The following is a 7605-nucleotide window of genomic DNA, read 5'->3' as shown; positions in this document are numbered from 1 at the left end:
CATTTTAAAATATATTCTCCAGCTAAAAGACACTCTTAACTTTGTAGGTTCATATCAGCAAGAGCAGATTTCACTAACAGGTCCCACATTTCTGTAAAAATTACTTTTCCATTTCTGCTTTCTTTTGATTAGCATTTTGACTTTAGTACTGGGTTCAACTCATTTTAATCTTACTAAAATTGCTTCACTTTAAGAAACTAAATTAAATTAGTACCCAAAGTAGCTCGCTGACTCACTTAATCGTACTTAATACTACCCTTACATTTCTTCTGGGGTTAAACATAAGACCAGTGCTAATTTGTTTACATGCAATATTGTAAATCAGTGTAGATGAAAGTGGCATGACAATTTCAGTACCTGGTGAAAGAACCTTGCTCTTAATGCTGGTTGGGGTTTTTTCATAGTCCTTTTTGTATTGTAAGAAGAAAGAAAAATTATATTACTTGTCAGAGACTAATCAGACTGAAACATTGCTTATGATTCTTTAACTTGAATTAAAACCTTGAATTTTTTAAACCAAATTACCTTCTGATGTGTGATTTCTAGGTCTATCTCTAATTAGAAATTTCTCACACAGCTAGTTTTCAGTGAGGTTTGAAAACATCATGTGAAGTATTGTTCCAGGTTTCTTTCACTCACTTCCTCAATGCTATGACTATGAATTCTGGAGCAAAGCTAGGCAAAGTCAGAAGTGTTGAATGGAAAGGGCAATAGAGACAGATGAGGAAAAGTGACCATGCTTCTGATCTTTGAAGTGCTTCCATCACACCTTGATCCCTCTCATCTACGGAGCACCTTCTAGCTAATGCTTGCTGAGAGGTATTGTCAAGGGGCTGAGTTCAGTTTTTCTATGCATATACTTCTCTTGACTGTAATGCCTTGGAGCTATAAATCAGAAAATTACCCTCTGCAATGTCAGTATTGACTTCTCCCTTGCCCATGGAAAAAGGTGTACTACTAATAGTACTGATCTTCTGCTCTTGTGGGTCTGATCTTACTGTAAAAAGAGTTTTGCAGTGTCACAGCTGCAAATTATACCCTTTTAAAGAAATAAAATGGTGGAATCCTGTGGGAAAAGAATATGGACTAACAGATGATGAAAAGGACTAAGAATAATACAAGCTAACAGGGGGTAGGAATATACTGTGAAATCATTAAACAGCCATCACTTACAGAAATCTTCAATTGCTTTCACATTCAAAATACCATGCACAAAGAGTGAAGGATGAGAGAATTTAGGTTATCCAAGGTTCATATTGTAACTGTACAGATTTGTAAAATTTTAGCCTTCATCAAACCATGGAAAACTTTAGTCTAAATTCACTCATTCTGGAAAACTTTTGCTATTGAATTTGATGAAGGGTTTCAATTTTTTCCACACACATAAGGCAACCATGAACAATTATTGGTTACTTGTGAATATAAGTAGTTATATTTATTCAAGGATTATGTTTACAAGAACAAAAACAAAAGGAAAAAGAATAGGATGTGATAGATAGCACTATCATGCCCACTTCACGAGAGGTCTGCTCTTTTAACTGTGAAGTGCTACAGATGCTTTGGAATTAGAAATTAACTACACGGAACAACAGTAGAGCTAAAGCATGGCCTTAGCTAGTAAAACATTTGAATTGATTTTTAATAAATATTCTTGTCATCTGGTATCTTAGACAAGCATTGTTTTTGGAAGACCTTTCATTACAATTGTCTTGTGGTCTCAAATGACTGAAGTTCAGAATTGTTTTTATTGCATTCCAGCACAGGTAATACACACCAAGATACACAGAAATGAAGGAGTAGGCTTCCTTTGCATGCCTCCTATTTAATCAAGAATAGTTTCTCTAATATACACTGTTATTGTTATTTTTATTTTGGGCTTTAAATACTACAAAGTAGTCAACACAGCAATCTACATTTGATATAGGTATTACATTTTTCAAAGCAATTAACTTCCCTCAAAAAAAAGGAGAATTTTTACGTAATACAAAGCTGGCAGATATTCTACACATGAGAGTTCAAACAGGCCAGAATTTTCTTTCATATCCAACAAAATATACCCAATTTGGACTCTTAGATTTTTAAAGCTAAACTCTGCGCAAATGTGGGGCTGAGTAAAACAATGGTTAGAACCAAGCATGTGTATGCCTGGGTAGATGATTTATCAGACAACCAGTAAAGTTCTTCTGACTGTTTGCCACAGGCAATTTAGCTGCAAATGAGTATTTCATTTTCTCAAGTGTGTGTGCATTTCTCTGAAAATGGAGACGGGCATTGATTTTGGGCCTGTGTCTGAGTGTAGGCAGTAGAGGGAGTAGAGGGAACTCTGCCAGTTTTGTTAAAGTAAATGCTCAAATACATGTTAAAATAAATGGGGGGGGGGGGGAAGAAGCCAGGAGGGTTTGCTACCTCTTGTCAGTACTTCACGCAGTTTAAAAAGGGGTATCACTGACATTCATAAATGTAGAAAACTGTCTGAACTCTCCTTCAAACTATTTTTAGAAGAACAGGATGGTTTAAACAGCCTCTGTCTGCAATTTTTTTCTCATTTGCTTACACATTTTTGCATGCACAGAAGCAACTTTTAGTATAAGTGACTTGTCATAAAATTATTTCAATATGAGATCCAAGGGCTACTGAAAAATCTCATTTTAGTTGGTTCATAGGTAGCTGCATTGGAAAGGAATAGGAAGGGGACAGTGGTGTTTCTTCTTTGGTCAACAGTATTCCTTTAATTACCTATCCTTTTAGGAGTTTATTAAGTAACCTCACACATGTGCCAAGCCAAAGAGTATTAATTTCCAATAAAGGAAAAAAACTGTCAAATACTGTGGTACTTTGAGTAAAAGAATAAGGACAATGGAAAAGAAGATTAGAAGTAGTATTTAAATAAAGTGTCTATTTATAAACACTTTATAAAGTGTTTATAAATAAGTATAATTATAAATTATAAAGTAATAATACCTGTTTAAAATTTTAAGAGAAATGACAAAACATTGTATGAAAAATGAATGATCTGACACATTCTCATGTACAGACACCCTTCTCTTCCTTTGTCTTTATAAATTATACTTCATTAGAAATATGCTTTGTTCATGCAAACAAGTTTTGCTTTGATAAGGAAGATAGGTATCACATACAGATACCTGTGAATGAGACCAGCACGATCAACTTGTGTTGGACACTGAAAGCCTTTTAAAGTACTTTAACAATCAATACGCAGCTCATCACCACTTCCCAGTTAGCAAAATGCACATTGAGATAATTATTATTCCTACTTTACTCTTACCCAGAGGCACTGTACTGCACATTGTTGATCCTAAATATGAAACTTTCCTGCTCCCTTTACTCTCCCTCATCTCAGAGTATATCAAACCAGATGATACATGATTCATGAGATTTTCAGTTTTTCACAAATGACCGGTAAAGCGTATTCATATGAGTAGGATGCTAGGGGAAAACAGGGAATAAATTAAGTCACATATATGCATTTATATACATACTATAACTTCAGCTCACATCTCAGTTTTATTTACTGTGAAGAACTCTGCAAATAATTGCCACAGCTACCAACACTACTATAGCTTTATCAGTGCTGGCAGCCCTAGTGTAGATGGCACCCCAGCAGCTGTCAGCAGCATCATGTCTATGAAATCAGCTCAGTGCCAATCTAATTAGCACAGTGCTGAAACAGCTGCTAGTGCTGGAGAGCTGTGAATATTGCAGCTCGTCCTACCACTAATGTCAGTGGAGCTGCAATAGTGGGAATGTTCTCTAAATGTTCCCCAGTGCAGAACAAGCCTATGTTGGCAGTGACCTGGATTTCTGTCCTTGTTGGACATAATACTTACAGGAAGGTGTCAAACTCAACTCTGTAATTAAGGACTTCCCATCCTACATGTTTCCTCACAAAATTTGAAGTCCTGTGTTTCTGATGACAGACTCCTTCCTGTATCTGAGTTTAGTACTGCATATGATCCCCTTGGTTTAAAGAGAACTGTACAGACAGTGCAACACATGCAATTGCTACTCAGCACTGAGAAAAACCTTGTGAAAAGGGAAAAACTCTTCTGGTAACAGGTTCCAAAAATCTGGTTTTATCATTCCTTAATGAGTGACAAAGGAGAATTCACTATTTTTAAACTGTTACAATGGAGTACAGTTGCATATACCTCAAAAGAGGACACAGACAACCCTCAATGTCTGATGCCTCCCCTCTGTCCCTTGGATTAATAAAAAATAATAAACATAAACTGTATCTGTAAAGAGGTTTTCAGGACTTGTCTGAGGAAATTACTATAATAACTTTTATCTTTTAAAAATGGCAATGATGGAACAAAACTTCAGGATGAGAAAAACAGATGAAATACCAACTAAGTACAATCAAACAGACAAGAGTTTGTAAAAAAAAAAAAAAAAAAGATTAAACATACTTTCTCCCTCAGGGAATGGCCTCCATCATTCTGCAACTCACCTGTTACACAAAGGGTAGGAGGAAAAGAGAGGGCAGTGAGCTCATTGGAAGATGCAGGAGAACTTTTAACTGATGTAATTTTCTCCCTGAACTGAAGAGATTTGAGAAGATGATCTCTCTGTTTCAGGAGCAGTACCCTAAAAGACAGGGCTTGCAATAAAGACACAAGAGAACTTTTAGGAGGGAAACAGGAAGACACTAAAAAATCTGTCCACAAAGCACTTAGGAGAGTTCATATTTTGTAGGACTGAATTAAATAGAAGAAAAGTCTGCCTAGTCTCTAAATTAATCAAATAACCTTTCTCTTGGCACACAGTAGAGAAATAATTTAGGCTGAAGTGTGATTTATTGCAATGGAAACACATTCAAGACAAGCACTGTCTCTTTTCAATACTTGCATAGCATAACGGGATCCTCTTGAGTACTGCTACTGTACAAACAACTGGTGACCCTTTTTACTGTTGCTGAAATCCTCACATTTTCTGCAGTGAACTGCATAACATCAGTGATCCACTTAAAACATTACTATGAAAATTTTCCTCAAAATCTCTCATTTATTTGTCAGTACTTTAATGAATTTATAATAGAACTTTCATTTACCTTTTAAGGGTAGACTGACCATTTACTGTATCCACCTGCATACTTCTCATTCAGCAGCAGTACTAATGCCTGTGAGATCTTTACCCCTGCCCCACCCCAAAACATGATGGTCGGGAATCCCATTCTGGACATAGAGTGAAATCTCCATTCCAATATATTAGGAATTAAGAGAATCTGCCCCCCAAACATAGCAGGCAGTGCAGATGGCCTTCTTCTAAAGCTCCTGCTGTCACAGAGTAGTGGCAGATTGTTCAAAGAGGGATAGATTTGGGGAGCAACAAAGAAGCCAAGGATAAAAGTAACATCCAACTTTATTTCATGTGCAAAAGGAAGTCTATTATGTGCCCCTTTTGTTTCCTCTGTTGCAGGAAGCAAGAGATTTTAAAGGACTGTAGTTTAAAGACAGATGCTATAAAAAAGTAAACATTATTTTTCTTCTCTTGGCTCCACAGAAATTGAGAGTTTTCATTCCACTGAGATTCCTTGAAGAGAATTTTTAATGTAAGGCTCTGATGGTTATGCTACTTCACAGATGTGAATACCTGTAAGGTTTGAACTCTCATTTCGGTTTTAATCCCTTAGTGGACCTGTTGTTCCTAAGAAAACAACAGGCTCTTTAAGCTCTTATCTGTGGCAATATTTGAGTTCTTATCTTTATATACATAGAAATGATATGCTCTTTTCTGCTTGCTGTGCATTTTAATCACAGTTTGCATACGAATGTATGGATTTATACACATAAATATATTCTGCCTGTTTATGTCCACACTCACTGAACCTCTTGTTAATATACTTATGGAAAAAAAACAGAGAAAATTATGCTTTTTGACTGTGTGACCTTCGACACTCCCCCCACACAGCACTGGCTTTCCATTCTGTACGTACAATGGGGCCTGAACACAGTGGAAATCTAGGCACAATGATAACACAATTACATATATATTCCAGCACCACAATTTTTTATTATGATACTCAAATCAGAATCAACGACAAGGCATCCTATTCCCAGGGACTTGCACACCTCTCAGCCTGATCTTCTGCTATGCCAAGATGCTTTGAAAGTCAAAAGAAATGATCACACCACAAAAATGTGTCTTTCCTCCTATAACACTCGCCTCCTTTTAAATCAAAGCTAATTGTTCTTGTTTTGCTACACCAACATTTAAAAAGCAGTAATAGTTTCACATTCTACACAGAACCGACTGACTGATTCAATATGACAAAAGGCTTTTCTAAAAAAACTATCTGAAGTTGTATCTTTTATTGATGAAGACAAATATTGCCTTAGAGAAGACCATAATCGCTATTTAACAGCCTACCACAACAATAAATATGACAGGATGTGAAGCAGAATACATGTTAAACTGCATCTGCATTCAACACCATGGCTAAGCAAATGCAGAGCATTGCATCTATAATTCATAAATAAAGTATATCCACATTGTTACTCTGACCAAAGAAAAGTATCCCTTATTAAGACAAAGAGCGTAGAAAAGTTATAACCAAAAGCAGCATTAAATTGTGAAATCTTACACATCAGGAAAATAACCATGAAAATTTCTTTATTTCAAGGAGCAGTCTCATGACTTATCTGGTCCTTTAAGTTTCACATTGACCAGTTAATAATTTTTCATTGTTACTTGCAATTAACCCAGTTTTATTTTTAAATACCCTTTAAATGCGTGTTATATAACTTTCATTACTGCTTTAATGCGTTAGGAAATATAATTGTATTTGTTGCTTGTGTGTTAATTGCATGTCAAATAGATTTACCTATGATATAATTAATAAAACTTAATGAGGATTCTTTTTGTATTTGTATTACAGCTAGCTTCCAGACAGCACTGAAATGTCAAAGCAATGAAGAGCCTAAAACTAGGGTTTGGCTTTTTTATTGGCAGACTTAAATAGAAATATCCTCCAGTAATGCCAAGATTTGATTTAACACACAGTCTGCCAGCTAATCTTTATGATAAGCCAAAAGATGGCAAAAGAAACCTATCTTCAAAAGTTTTCCCCATCATCAGCTTGTATTTTGAATTGATATCATGATTATAAATGCCATGATTCAACAATAAAGTACAAACAATACAATGAAAGCCTTTTATTTCTTTTGGCAGAAGAAGACAACAGCATTCTAGCAATTTGGTCACCCATGCTGTCTTCATGAATGAAGGTAACACAGTTTATTTATTAATTTCACCTTTTAAGATCAAATGTTCTAGATTCCTTGGAAAAAAAGAAACTGAGCTTATACAAGAGATTATACACCATCATCCTACCGTACTTCACTTTCTATTTGTTCCTGCACCCTGGAGCACAAACCAAACTCCTAGTTAAGCATCAAGGCAGTTCACACCTCCTGTAACTAAAGCCCAGAGGAAACAGTTAAAGCTGGGAGTCACTGATGGCCCTGGCCATGCATAAACCACACTTGCTTGTAGACAGACAAAACACAGTTCTGTGAGGTGTCACCTGGGCTCACACAGGTTCATCAAGGGAGCATTTGGCTATGCAAAGAAACTACGGCACAA

This window comes from Pipra filicauda, unplaced genomic scaffold, assembly GCF_003945595.2.
Source record: "Pipra filicauda isolate LSUMZ 115617 unplaced genomic scaffold, ASM394559v2 scaffold280_size1006739_pilon, whole genome shotgun sequence".
Taxonomy (NCBI): Eukaryota; Metazoa; Chordata; class Aves; order Passeriformes; family Pipridae; genus Pipra; species Pipra filicauda.
This window is presented reverse-complemented; position numbering follows the sequence as displayed.